A 13,410-nucleotide genomic window follows, 5' to 3' on the forward strand; every position below is an offset into this window, starting at 1 on the left:
TCCGATATGTCATTTGCAAATATCTTTTCCCATTCCGTTGGTTGCCTTTTAGTTTTGTTGGTTGTTTCCTTTGCTGTGCAGAAGCTTTTTATCTTGATTGGGTCCCAATAGTTGATTTTTGCTTTTAATTCCTTTGCCTTTGGGGATGTGTCGAGTAAGAAATTGCTACGGCTGAGGTCAGAGAGGTGTTTTCCTGCTTTCTCCTCCAGGGTTTTGATGGTTTCCTGTCTCACATTCAAGTCCTTTATCCATTTTGAGTTAATTTTTGTGAATGGTGTAAGAAAAGTGGTCTAGTTTCATTCTTCTGCATGTTGCTGTCCAGTTCTCCCAGCACCATTTGTTAAAGAGACTGTCTTTTTTTCCATTGGATATTCTTTCCTGCTTTGTCAAAGATTAGTTGGCCATACTTTTTGTGGGTCTAGTTCTGGGGTTTCTATTCTATTCCATTGGTCTATGTGTCTGTTTTTATGCCAATACCATGCTGTCTTGATGATTACAGCTTTGTAGTAGAGGCTGAGGTCTGGGATTGTGATGCCTCCTGCTTTGGTCTTCTTCTTCAAAATTACTTTGGCTATTCGGGGCCTTTTGTGGTTCCATAGAAATTTTAGGATTGCTTGTTCTAGCTTCGAGAAGAATGCTGATGCAATTTTGATTGGGATTGCATTGAATGTGTAGATAGCTTTGGGTAGTATTGACATTTTGACAATATTTATTCTTCCATCCCATGAGCACAGAATGATTTTCCATTTCTTTATATCTTCTTCAATTTCCTTCATAAGCTTTCTATAGTTTTCAGCATACAGAACTTTTACATCTTTGGTTAGATTTATTCCTAGGTATTTTATGCTTCTTGGTGCAATTGTGAATGGGATCAGTTTATTTGTCTTTCTGTTGCTTCATTATTAGTGTATAAGAATAAAACTGATTTCTGTACATTGATTTTGTATCCTGTGACTTTGCTGAATTCATGTATCAGTTCTAGCAGACTTTTGGTGGAGTCTATCAGGTTTTCCATGTATAATATCATGTCATCTGCAAAAAGTGAAAGCTTGACTTCATCTTTGCCAATTTTGATGCCTTTGATTTCCTTTTGTTGTCTGATTGCTGATGCTAGCACTTCCAACACTATGTTAAACAACAGCGGTGAGAGTGGGCATCCCTGTCGTGTTCCTGATCTCAGGGAAAAAGCTCTCAGTTTTTCCCCATTGAGGATGATATTAGCTGTGAGCTTTTTTTCATAAATAGCTTTTATGATGTTTAAGTATGTTCCTTCTATCCCGACTTTCTCGAGGGTTTTTATTAAGAAAGGATCCTGAAAAAAAAAAAAAAAAAAAAGAAAGGATGCTGAATTTTGTCAAAGGCTTTTTCTGCATCGATTGACAGGATCCTATGGTTCTTATCTTTTCTTTTATTAATGTCATGTATCACATTGATTTGCAAATGTTGAACCAGCCCTGCATCCCAGGAATGAATCCCATTTGATCATGGTGAATAATTCTTTTTATATGCTGTTGAATTCGATTTGCTAGTATCTTATTGAGAATTTTTGCATCCATATTCATCAGGGATATTGACCTGTAGTTCTCTTTTTTTGGGTCTCTGTCTGGTTTAGGAATCAAAGTAATACTGGCTCCATAGAATTTGAAACACATTATAATGAAATTTCTCTTGTCAAGTCACCAATATCTTCCTCCCTCACTGATAATCCTAGGTAATTTCCTAGTGATTTCTCTTTCTTGAAACCCTTTCCCCACTTGGCTTCCAGGACACCACACTCACTGGATTTTCCATCCTCTGCCTTCTACCTTTCTGCTGCTCCTTTTCAATCTCTATGGCTGTTCCTCCTAATCTCATCACCCATGCTGTTGAAAGTAGACATGCAGTGGGGCACCTGGGTGGCTCAGTCAGTTAAGTGTCCACTTTGGTTCAGGTTATGATCTCACCCGTTAGCTAGTTTGAGTCCCACATCGGACTCTCTGCTGTCAGCACGTAGACATACTGCCTCCTACTCTCTCTACACCTCCCCCCAACTGCTCTCTCTCTCTCAAAAATAAATAAGCATTAAAAAAAAAAGTCGACATGCAGTAGGGCTCATGCCTCCGACTTCTATTTTTTTTTAATTATTTTTTTGGGGGGGGCAGAGAGAGAGAGAGAGAGAGAGAATCCCAAGCAGGCTCCAGGCTAACAGTGCAGAGCCTGATGCATGGCTAAATCTCATAAACCTTGAGATCATGACCTGAGCCTAAACCAAGAGTCCCACACTTAACTGACTGAGCCACCGAGGCACCCTATGGGACTTCTCTTTCTATGCACTAGGCCATATCCCCAACACACACAAAGTCCTCAATATTTTTCAAATGAATTAATTAGAATTAATTAGAATTCTTAATTAGAATTCTTAGTTCTAATTAAATAATTAATTCTAATTAATTCATTTGACAAATATTGAGCACTTTGTGTGTGTTGGGGGTATGGTGCAGTGCATAGAAATTAGAATGGGGAGAACATGAGGAAACTATACAGACTGACAAGATAAACATGTACAATTATGCTCACTTTTATGCGCATTGGTGATAACTATTGTTAAAAATAAGTATTGTTTTTTTCTCAATTCCCATATGAAAAGTGAAGTTCTGCCCTCAGACAACAGTTAAAACATTAGAATTGTGGACTGCTACAAAAAAATGTGTAATTTTTTTTTTTTTAATTTTTTTTTCAACGTTTATTTTTATTTTTGGGACAGAGAGAGACAGAGCATGAACGGGGGAAGGGCAGAGAGAGAGGGAGACACAGAATCGGAAACAGGCTCCAGGCTCTGAGCCATCAGCCCAGAGCCTGACGCGGGGCTCGAACTCACGGACCGCGAGATCGTGACCTGGCTGAAGTCGGACGCTTAACCGACTGCGCCACCCAGGCGCCCCATGTAATTTTTTAACTTTAGTAAATTCCCAGTGATTTTTTTTAAATTGTGATATAAAAATTATCATTCTTACTATATACTATTTGAGTACTTAATAATCATTTAGGTTTATTAATGATTTCTGTGTCTTGAATTTCAACTCATTACCAGCAGAGGGTGCTACGGATCCACATTTTCATACTTCTGTTTATGAGTTTTGCTGATTTCAAAATCAGCAGGTCTTGACACTGTACATGACATTATCTTTCAAATCTATATTAAATGGTAATGGCTCAGCCACCCAAACCGAATAACTTGAGTTTTAAAAATCTATTGTTTTTTTTTCCCTTTTTTTGCATTTATTTAAAATGATACTGTACATAGATATGAAACAAAAATTATACAGAAATAATTAAATCTCTATTCTACTATGTTCCTTAAGCTGCCAGCAGTTTTCCTTCCCAAGGTTATCATTGTCTCTAGTTTCTTCTTGTATTTATGTGTACATGTGTTTTGCTTTGTGTTTATACTGTATATTATTTAATTTTTTATTTATTAAAAAATATTTCAAATGTTTATTTATTTTTGAGACAGAGACAGAGCATGAGCAGGGGAGGGGCAGAGAGAGAGGGAGACACAGAATCTAAAGCAGGCTCCAGGCTCCCAGCTGTAGGCACAGAGCCTGATGGGGGGCTCCAACTCACAGACCATGAGATCATGACCTGATCCAAAGTTGGACGCTTAACTGACTGAGCCACCCAGGCGCCCCTATATATTTTTAATCAGAAATGATGTTAGTACTATTCTTTATCTTAGGGTTGATTTGCAACTTGACCACATAATTTTGGGATTCCATATTAGTACTTATAAAACCTTTTTTTTTTTTTTTATAATGTTTCAAATTTATTTTTATCTCCATGAAAACATATATTTTTACATTTATTATTTCTGGAGGTGCCACCTCATTTCTTTTTTTTTTTTTTTTTTATTATATGAAATTTATTGTCCAAATTGGTTTCCATAAAACACCCAGTGCTCATCCCAAAAGGTGCCCTCCTCAATACCCATCACCCACCCTCTCCTCCCTCCCACCCCCCATCAACCCTCAGTTTGTTCTCAGTTTTTAACAGTCTCTTATGCTTTGGCTCTCTCCCACTATATCCTCTTTTTTTTTTTTTTTTTTTCTTTTTTCCTCCCCCTCCCCCATGGGTTCCTGTTACGTTTCTCAGGATCCACATAAGAGTGAAACCATATGGTATCTGTCTTTCTCTGTATGGCTTATTTCACTTAGCATCACACTCTCCAGTTCCATCCACGTTGCTACAAAAGGCCATATTTCATTTTTTCTCATTGCCACGTAGTATTCCATTGTGTATATAAACCACAATTTCTTTATCCATTCATCAGTTGATGGACATTTAGGCTCTTTCCATAATTTGGCTATTGTTGAGAGTGCTGCTATGAACATTGGGGTACAAGTGCCCCTATGCATCAGTACTCCTGTATCCCTTGGGTAAATTCCTAGCAGTGCTATTGCTGGGTCATAGGGTAGGTCTATTTTTAATTTTCTGAGGAACCTCCACACTGTTTTCCAGAGCGGCTGCACCAATTTGCATTCCCACCAACAGTGCAAGAGGGTTCCCGTTTCTCCACATCCTCGCCAGCATCTATAGTCTCCTGATTTGTTCATTTTGGCCACTCTGACTGGCGTGAGGTGATACCTGAGTGTGGTTTTGATTTGTATTTCCCTGATAAGGAGCGACGCTGAACATCTTTTCATGTGCCTGTTGGCCATCCGGATGTCTTCCTTAGAGAAGTGTCTATTCATGTTTTCTGCCCATTTCTTCACTGGGTTATTTGTTTTTCGGGTGTGGAGTTTGGTGAGCTCTTTATAGATTCTGGATACTAGCCCTTTGTCCGATATGTCATTTGCAAATATCTTTTCCCATTCCGTTGGTTGCCTTTTAGTTTTGTTGGTTGTTTCCTTTGCTGTGCAGAAGCTTTTTATCTTCATAAGGTCCCAGTAATTCACTTTTGCTTTTAATTCCCTTGCCTTTGGGGATGTGTCGAGTAAGAGATTGCTACGGCTGAGGTCAGAGAGGTCTTTTCCTGCTTTCTCCTCTAAGGTTTTGATGGTTTCCTGTCTCACATTCAGGTCCTTTATCCATTTTGAGTTTATTTTTGTGAATGGTGTGAGAAAGTGGTCTAGTTTCAACCTTCTGCATGTTGCTGTCCAGTTCTCCCAGCACCATTTGTTAAAGAGGCTGTCTTTTTTCCATTGGATGTTCTTTCCTGCTTTGTCAAAGATGAGTTGACCATACGTTTGTGGGTCTAGTTCTGGGGTTTCTATTCTATTCCATTGGTCTATGTGTCTGTTTTTATGCCAATACCATGCTGTCTTGATAATGACAGCTTTGTAGTAGAGGCTAAAGTCTGGGATTGTGATGCCTCCTGCTTTGGTATTCTTCTTCAAAATTACTTTGGCTATTCGGGGCCTTTTGTGGTTCCATATGAATTTTAGGATTGCTTGTTCTAGTTTCGAGAAGAATGCTGGTGCAATTTTGATTGGGATTGCATTGAATGTGTAGATAGCTTTGGGTAGTATTGACATTTTGACAATATTTATTTTTCCAATCCATGAGCAGGGAATGTCTTTCCATTTCTTTAAATCTTCTTCAATTTCCTTCATAAGCTTTCTATAGTTTTCAGCATACAGATCCTTTACATCTTTGGTTAGATTTATTCCTAGGTATTTTATGCTTCTTGGTGCAATTGTGAATGGGATCAGTTTCTTTATTTGTCTTTCTGTTGCTTCATTGTTAGTGTATAAGAATGCAACTGATTTCTGTACATTGATTTTGTATCCTGCGACTTTGCTGAATTCATGTATCAATTCTAGCAGACTTTTGGTGGAGTCTATCGGATTTTCCATGTATAATATCATGTCATCTGCAAAAAGCGAAAGCTTGACTTCATCTTTGCCAATTTTGATGCCTTTGATTTCCTTTTGTTGTCTGATTGCTGATGCTAGAACTTCCAGCACTATGTTAAACAACAGCGGTGAGAGTGGGCATCCCTTCGTGTTCCTGATCTCAGGGAAAAAGCTCTCAGTTTTTCCCCGTTGAGGATGATGTTAGCTGTGGGCTTTTCATAAATGGCTTTTATGATCTTTAAGTATGTTCCTTCTATACCGACTTTCTCAAGGTTTTTATTAAGAAAGGGTGCTGGATTTTGTCAAAGGCCTTTTCTGCATCGATTGTCAGGATCATATGGTTCTTCTCTTTTTTTTTGTTAATGTGATGGATCACGTTGATTGATTTGCGAATGTTGAACCAGCCCTGCATCCCAGGAATGAATCCCACTTGATCATGGTGAATAATTCTTTTTATATGCCGTTGAATTCGATTTGCTAGTATCTTATTGAGGATTTTTGCATCCATATTCATCAGGGATATTGGCCGGTAGTTCTCTTTTTTTACTGGGTCTCTGTCTGGTTTAGGAATCAAAGTAATAGTGGCTTCATAGAATGAGTCTGGAAGTTTTCCTTCCCTTTCTATTTCTTGGAATAGCTTGAGAAGGATAGGTATTATCTCTGCTTTAAACGTCTGGTAGAACTCGCCTGGGAAGCCATCTGGTCCTGGACTCTTATTTGTTGGGAGATTTTTGATAACCGATTCAATTTCTTCGCTGGTTATGGGTCTGTTCAAGCTTTCTATTTCCTCCTGATTGAGTTTTGGAAGAGTGTGGGTGTTCAGGAATTTGTCCATTTCTTCCAGGTTGTCCAATTTGTTGGCATATAATTTTTCATAGTATTCCCTGATAATTGTTTGTATCTCTGAGGGATTGGTTATAATAATTCCATTTTCATTCATGATTTTATCTATTTGGGTCATCTCCCTTTTCTTTTTGAGAAGCCTGGCTAGAGGTTTGTCAATTTTGTTTATTTTTTCAAAAAACCAACTCTTGGTTTCGTTGATGTGCTCTATAGTTTTTTTAGACTCTATATTGTTTATTTCTGCTCTGATCTTTATTATTTCTCTTCTTCTGCTGGGTTTAGGCTGCCTTTGCTGTTCTGCTTCTATTTCCTTTAGGTGTGCTGTTAGATTTTGTATTTGGGATTTTTCTTGTTTCTTGAGATAGGCCTGGATCGCAATGTATTTTCCTCTCAAGACTGCCTTCGCTGCGTCCCAAAGCGTTTGGATTGTTGTATTTTCATTTTCGTTTGTTTCCATATATTTTTTAATTTCTTCTCTAATTGCCTGGTTGACCCTCTCATTCGTTAGTAGGGTGTTCTTTAACCTCCATGCTTTTGGAGGTTTTCCAGACTTTTTTCTGTGGTTGATTTCAAGCTTCATAGCATTGTGGTCTGAAAGTATACATGGTATAATTTCAATTCTGGTAAACTTATGGAGGGCTGTTTTGTGACCCAGTATATGATCTATCTTGGAGAATGTTCCATGTGCACTCGAGAAGAAAGTATATTCTGTTGCTCTGGGATGCAGAGTTCTAAATATATCTGTCAAGTCCATCTGATCCAATGTCTCATTCAGGGCCCTTGTTTCTTTATTGATCGTGTGTCTAGATGATCTATCCATTTCTGTAAGTGGGGTGTTAAAGTCCCCTGCAATTACCACATTCTTATCAATAAGGTTGCTTATGTTTATGAGTAGTTGTTTTATATATTTGGGGGCTCCGGTATTCGGCGCATAGACATTTATAATTATTAGCTCTTCCTGATGGATAGACCCTGTAACTATTATATAATGTCCTTCTTCATCTCTTGTTACAGCCTTTAATTTAAAGTCTAGTTTGTCTGATATAAGTATGGCTACTCCAGCTTTCTTTTGGCTTCCAGTAGCATGATAAATAGTTCTCCATCCCCTCACTCTCAATCTAAAGGTGTCCTCAGGTCTAAAATGAGTCTCTTGTAGACAGCAAATAGATGGGTCTTGTTTTTTTATCCATTCTGATACCCTATGTCTTTTGGTTGGCACATTTAATCCATTTACATTCAGTGTTATTATAGAAAGATACGGGTTTAGAGTCATTGTGATATCTGTATGTTTTATGCTTGTAGTGATGTCTCTGGTATTTTGTCTCACAGGGTCCCCCTTAGGATCTCTTGTAGGGCTGGTTTAGTGGTGACAAATTCCTTCAGTTTTTGTTTGTTTGGGAAGACCTTTATCTCTCCTTCTATTCTAAATGACAGACTTGCTGGATAAAGGATTCTCGGCTGCCTATTTTTTCTGTCTAGCACACTGAAAATCTCGTGCCAATTCTTTCTGGCCTGCCAAGTTTCAAAAGAGAGATCAGTCACGAGTCTTATTGGTCTCCCTTTATATGTGAGGGCACGTTTACCCCTTGCTGCTTTCAGAATTTTCTCTTTATCCTTGTATTTTGCCAGTTTCACTATGATATGTCGTGCAGAAGATCGATTCAAGTTCCGTCTGAAGGGAGTTCTCTGTGCCTCTTGGATTTCAATGCCTTTTTGCTTCCCCAGTTCAGGGAAGTTCTCAGCTATGATTTCTTCAAGTACCCCTTCAGCACCTTTCCCTCTCTCTTCCTCTTTTGGGATACCAATTATGCGTATATTATTTCTTTTTAGTGTATCACTTAGTTCTCTAATTTTCCCCTCATACTCCTGGACTTTTTTATCTCTCTTTCTCTCAGCTTCCTCTTTTTCCATAACTTTATCTTCTAGTTCACCTATTCTCTCCTCTGCCTCTTCAATCCGAGCTGTGGTGGTTTCCATTTTGTTTTGCATTTCATTTAAAGCGTTTTTCAGCTCCTCATGACTGTTCCTTAGTCCCTTGATCTCTGTAGCAAGGGATTCTCTGCTGTCCTGTATACTGTTTTCAAGCCCGGCGATTAATTTTATGACTATTATTCTAAATTCACTTTCTGTTATATTATTTAAATCCTTTTTGATCAGCTCATTAGCTGTTGTTATTTCCTGGAGATTCTTCTGAGGGGAATTCTTCCGCTTGGTCATTTTGGATAGTCCCTGAGTGGTGAGGACCTGCAGGGCACTTCCCCTGTGCTGTGGTGTATAACTGGAGTTGGTGGGCGGGGTCGCAGTCAGACCTGATGTCTGCCCCCAGCCCACCGCTGGGGCCACAGTCAAACTGGTGTGTGCCTTCTCTTCCCCTCTCCTAGGGGCGGGATTCACTGTGGGGTGGCGTGGCCCGTCTGGGCTACTTGCACACTGCCAGGCTTGTGATGCTGGGGATCTGGCGTATTAGCTGGGGTGGGTAGGCAAGGTGCACAGGCGCAGGAGGGGCAGGCTTAGCTCGCTTCTCCTTAGGTGATCCACTTCAGGAGGGGCCCTGTGGCAGCGGGAGGGAGTCAGATCCGCTGCCGGAGGTTTGGCTCCTCCGCAGAAGCACAGAGTTGGGTGTTTGCGCGGAGCGAGCAAGTTCCCTGGCAGGAACTGGTTCTCTTTGGGATTTTGGCTGGGGGATGGGCGGGGGAGATGGCGCTGGCGAGCGCCTTTGTTCCCCACCAAACTGAGCTCTGTCTTCCGGGGGCTCAGCAGCTCTCCCTCCCTTTGTCCTCCAGCCTTCCCGCTTTCCGAGCAGAGCTGTTAACTTATGACCTCCCAGACGCTAAGTCGCGCTTGCTGTCGGAACACAGTCCGTCAGGCACCTCCGCTTTTGCAAGCCAGCCTCCGGGGCTCTGCTTGGCCGGCGAGCCGCCCCTCCTCCCCGGCTCCCTCCCGCCAGTCCATGGAGCGCGCCGCCCTTCCTACCCTCTTCCGTGGGCCTCTCGTCTGCGCTTGGCTCCGGCGACTCCGTTCTGCTAATCCTCTGGCGGTTTTCTGGGTTATTTAGGCAGGTGTAGGTGGAATCTAATTGATCAGCAGGACGCGCAGTGAGCCCAGCGTCCTCCTACGCCGCCATCTTGCCTCCCCTCATAAAACCTCTTTTAAAGAACTGTATTTTATTCCAGTGTGTCATTGAACTGTGATTTAATGTAACTAGTCTTCTTTTGAAGGATGAAAGGATTGTTTTCAATATATTGCCATTCCAAACAACACTAAACTAAATATATTTTTCTAATTAGCTTTGAAAATATGTGCAAATATGTCTGTAGGTTAAATTCCTAGAAAAAAAAAAAAAACTGGGTAGCCATTTGAAAAACAATGAGGATATATATATTCACTATATACCAAAATAAATTCTAAATGTATTCAGTCATGAAAGTACTAGGAAAAAAATGGGAAACTTTTTTGTGATTTTGGAGTCAGGAAGGCCTTCCTAAGGCTAACACAAATTCAGAATTCACAGAGAGAAGGTTGAAATTTGACTATATTAAAAAAAAAATCTGCATGGCAAAAAATAGCATAAACAAAAAATAGAAATGACAATTCAACAAGTGAATTTATAACACATATTACAAAGAAATAAATTTCTTAATATATAAAGATCTTTTGTAAATTGATAAAATCAAGCCCCTATTGAAAAATGGCCAAAGAATACAAATAGAACACAGAAATACAAATGACTTTTAACACATGAAACTATATTCATAAGGATGGAAATGCCAATTAAAATGGCATGATGCCATATTTCGACTATCAGATTGGCAAAGATCAACACATTGTGTGTGATGAGGGCGTGCGGGATGAAGCAGGCTCACAAATTATTGGTGACAACATAAATTGATAAAATCTATGGAAAGTGATTTGGCAATAGCTGCTAAAATTTTCCAAAGAAGATTAGTAAAGTCTCTTTTTCCTTTTAATCAAATCTCCTTCTTTGAATTAGCTGTACTTATGTAACCAAAAGAAAGGCTACACGGAATTTAAAAATAAAAACAAAATATTTTAAAAGAGGTATGATGCCTCTGTGTATTGTGGATAACAATCATATTGGGCTATGGAAATTCGTATGACAGCTAAAAGTATCTCTTAGCGCATATCAGTCAGTGTTCCTTAGGAAGGAGATGGGAAATTGTTTTTAAGGGGAGGCTGAAAAGAATTTCATTCATGAAGGTGTGGACAGGGTTGAGAGAAGCTGTAAGAAGAAAGGACACCACCCCCCCCCACCCCCCCACAGCATTGGCAGGATGGCTTTAGGAAGCTATTACCTTCCCTAGTAAGTGCAAAGGGTGGACGGAGGTATAGAACCAAGTAAGGATTGGTACTCCTGCTTTACTTCTGGTTAGATCTGGAAGGGCAACACCTGATTTTCATTCAGCTAATATGTATCTTAGTAGTATCCTCAGGGCCTTGTTTTATTTCCACTTCCCTCCAAAAAGAAATTGCCAAATTTTCTTTCAAAGCATTCACTTCTGTGTTACTCCTTTTCAGAATGGAATCCATGGATTACCTAATTTCCAATACTTTTGTCTCTGGGATAGTATCTTTATGAAAACTGGCTTCCTGAAGACACTGCATTTGCTAATTAATTAATTAATTAATTAAAAGAAATTAATTAATTAAAAGAAATAAATTTAAAGATGATGACACCCAGAATACAACGCCACAATAGAGTACATTATAAGAAATAGTGCATTTTACATAGAGCAGGTTTTGAAAAAGAAAATGCATATTAAGTTTGGCTATACCTATACTGAAGGAGGATTCCACTGATTTTCTTTCCTTCCTTCTTTCCTTCTTCTAATAGCCCCCTCTTCCTTCCATGCCCTCCAATCTATTTTTGTTGGACAAAGTGAGTCCCTTGGATCAACCAGATTTAATCTCAGAGATCCAGCCACTGGCTAATGTCTAGTGACATTAAAGACTGAGTTAGAAAGAGACATGTGCTATTTGAATACATTTTTTCTTTTTTTCTCACCTAGTTACATGATAAGACTTAATTTCCTTGCAGTGTCCTTCAGTGGTTCTCTGATATAAGACCGTTGCTTTCAGGTCTGGCAATGTCAGGGGCCCTGTCTAGTCAACATGCCTTAAGGGGAAATGACTTAGCAAGTAAACACCATTCTGTTATCAATAATACCTATAGTATATCCCAAAACCCAAAGCCCCATCTTGGTTTTTTGGCCGAGTCTGCATTTTATCCCTATGTACTCTCTCCTGTGTTAACCAAGCATGTGTTTGGGGTTGGAGAAGCTATTTTGGTGAAGAATGCACATTTCTAGCTGCCTGAGGGCAGGTACAGGAGTCACCAGCTTGTGCTGTCCAGGGGCAGAGAGCACAGTATGAGCACATCCTGTTAGAATCATATAAGGCAAACAATAAATAAATAATGGAATAACATGTGCATTGAATTCATTGCACATCCATTGGAATTTATTGCTCAGGCTATTCCTTTCACTACCTTGAGAAACATCAGTGTAATACACTCATCTGGAGGAGGAAGTAAGAGTATAATTTGCCAGACAGGTGATATGGTCTAGTGGATTCAGAATTTTAATATTATTTCTGGCTCCACCATTGGCTTCCTTTATGACTAGGAGGGAAATCTCTCTGGGTGTTGCTGGTTTCGGTATCTGTGGATTGATAAGAAGATCACAAGCATAGATGTTATAATAGTTCACTTCATGGGAAATTAAACAGAGCAAGTCAGTAATAGGAATGTGTTAATTCATTCTTTCTGGGCACTATTTTGTGCTGTAAGAGTACATTTAATACCTGAATAAATTAACGAGGTTTCAGAAAGTGCATCATCCATTTGTTATCTCATTTAGTCCCTGCAGCAAACCCAAGGGGTCATTCATAATATTGATTTTTCTGGATAAAGACTGAAACACAGAGTTGAGTAATTAGTCAGAGGACACAGAACTAATTGGGGAGAGCTGGGATTTGAACTCAGGTTATTTGAATCCAGAGCTCCAACTTGGAACTACTACACTTCCCTTCTCTCTCATCTGGGGACAGAAATGATAACCCACAGGAACAGGAGCATATATAGTCCAAAAAAGATTTTCAGAGCACCCGAGTCTGAGTGAGGAAGAGAGAAAATAGAAGAGAAGTAGGAAATCACCAGGGCTCAAGTCTGTGAAGCATGTGATTAGGGACTGAAGTGGTCTGGCTAGTCAAGCCCCAGGGAGTGTAAGCAAAACTGCCAGTTTGAGAACAAAATGTTCCAGTTATGATGCTTCAGGTTGTATGCTTGGAACTCTGATTCTGGTTTGTGTTTTTGTTTTTTTTTTTTTGTTGTTTGTTTTGTTTTGTTTTTTTCAACATTTATTTATTTTTGGGACAGAGAGAGACAGAGCATGAACAGGGGAGGGGCAGAGAGAGAGGGAGACACAGAATCGGAAACAGGCTCCAGGCTCTGAGCCATCAGCCCAGAGCCCGACGCGGGGCTCGAACTCACGGACCACGAGATCGTGACCTGGCTGAAGTCGGACGCTTAACCGACTGCGCCACCCAGGCGCCCCTGTTTGTTTTGTTTTTAAGATGTGTGTCCCCCCTACCCCCCGCCACCGAATATTATTTTCTTGGATGGCAAATAGCATTGCCAAAAAATGTCATTCATTTCTGAATCTGCCTGTATCTTACCTACATAGACTTACATGTTTTCACTATTCACAACCTCCCACCT

Source organism: Leopardus geoffroyi, chromosome B4 (genome assembly GCF_018350155.1).
Source record: "Leopardus geoffroyi isolate Oge1 chromosome B4, O.geoffroyi_Oge1_pat1.0, whole genome shotgun sequence".
Classification (NCBI taxonomy): domain Eukaryota; kingdom Metazoa; phylum Chordata; class Mammalia; order Carnivora; family Felidae; genus Leopardus; species Leopardus geoffroyi.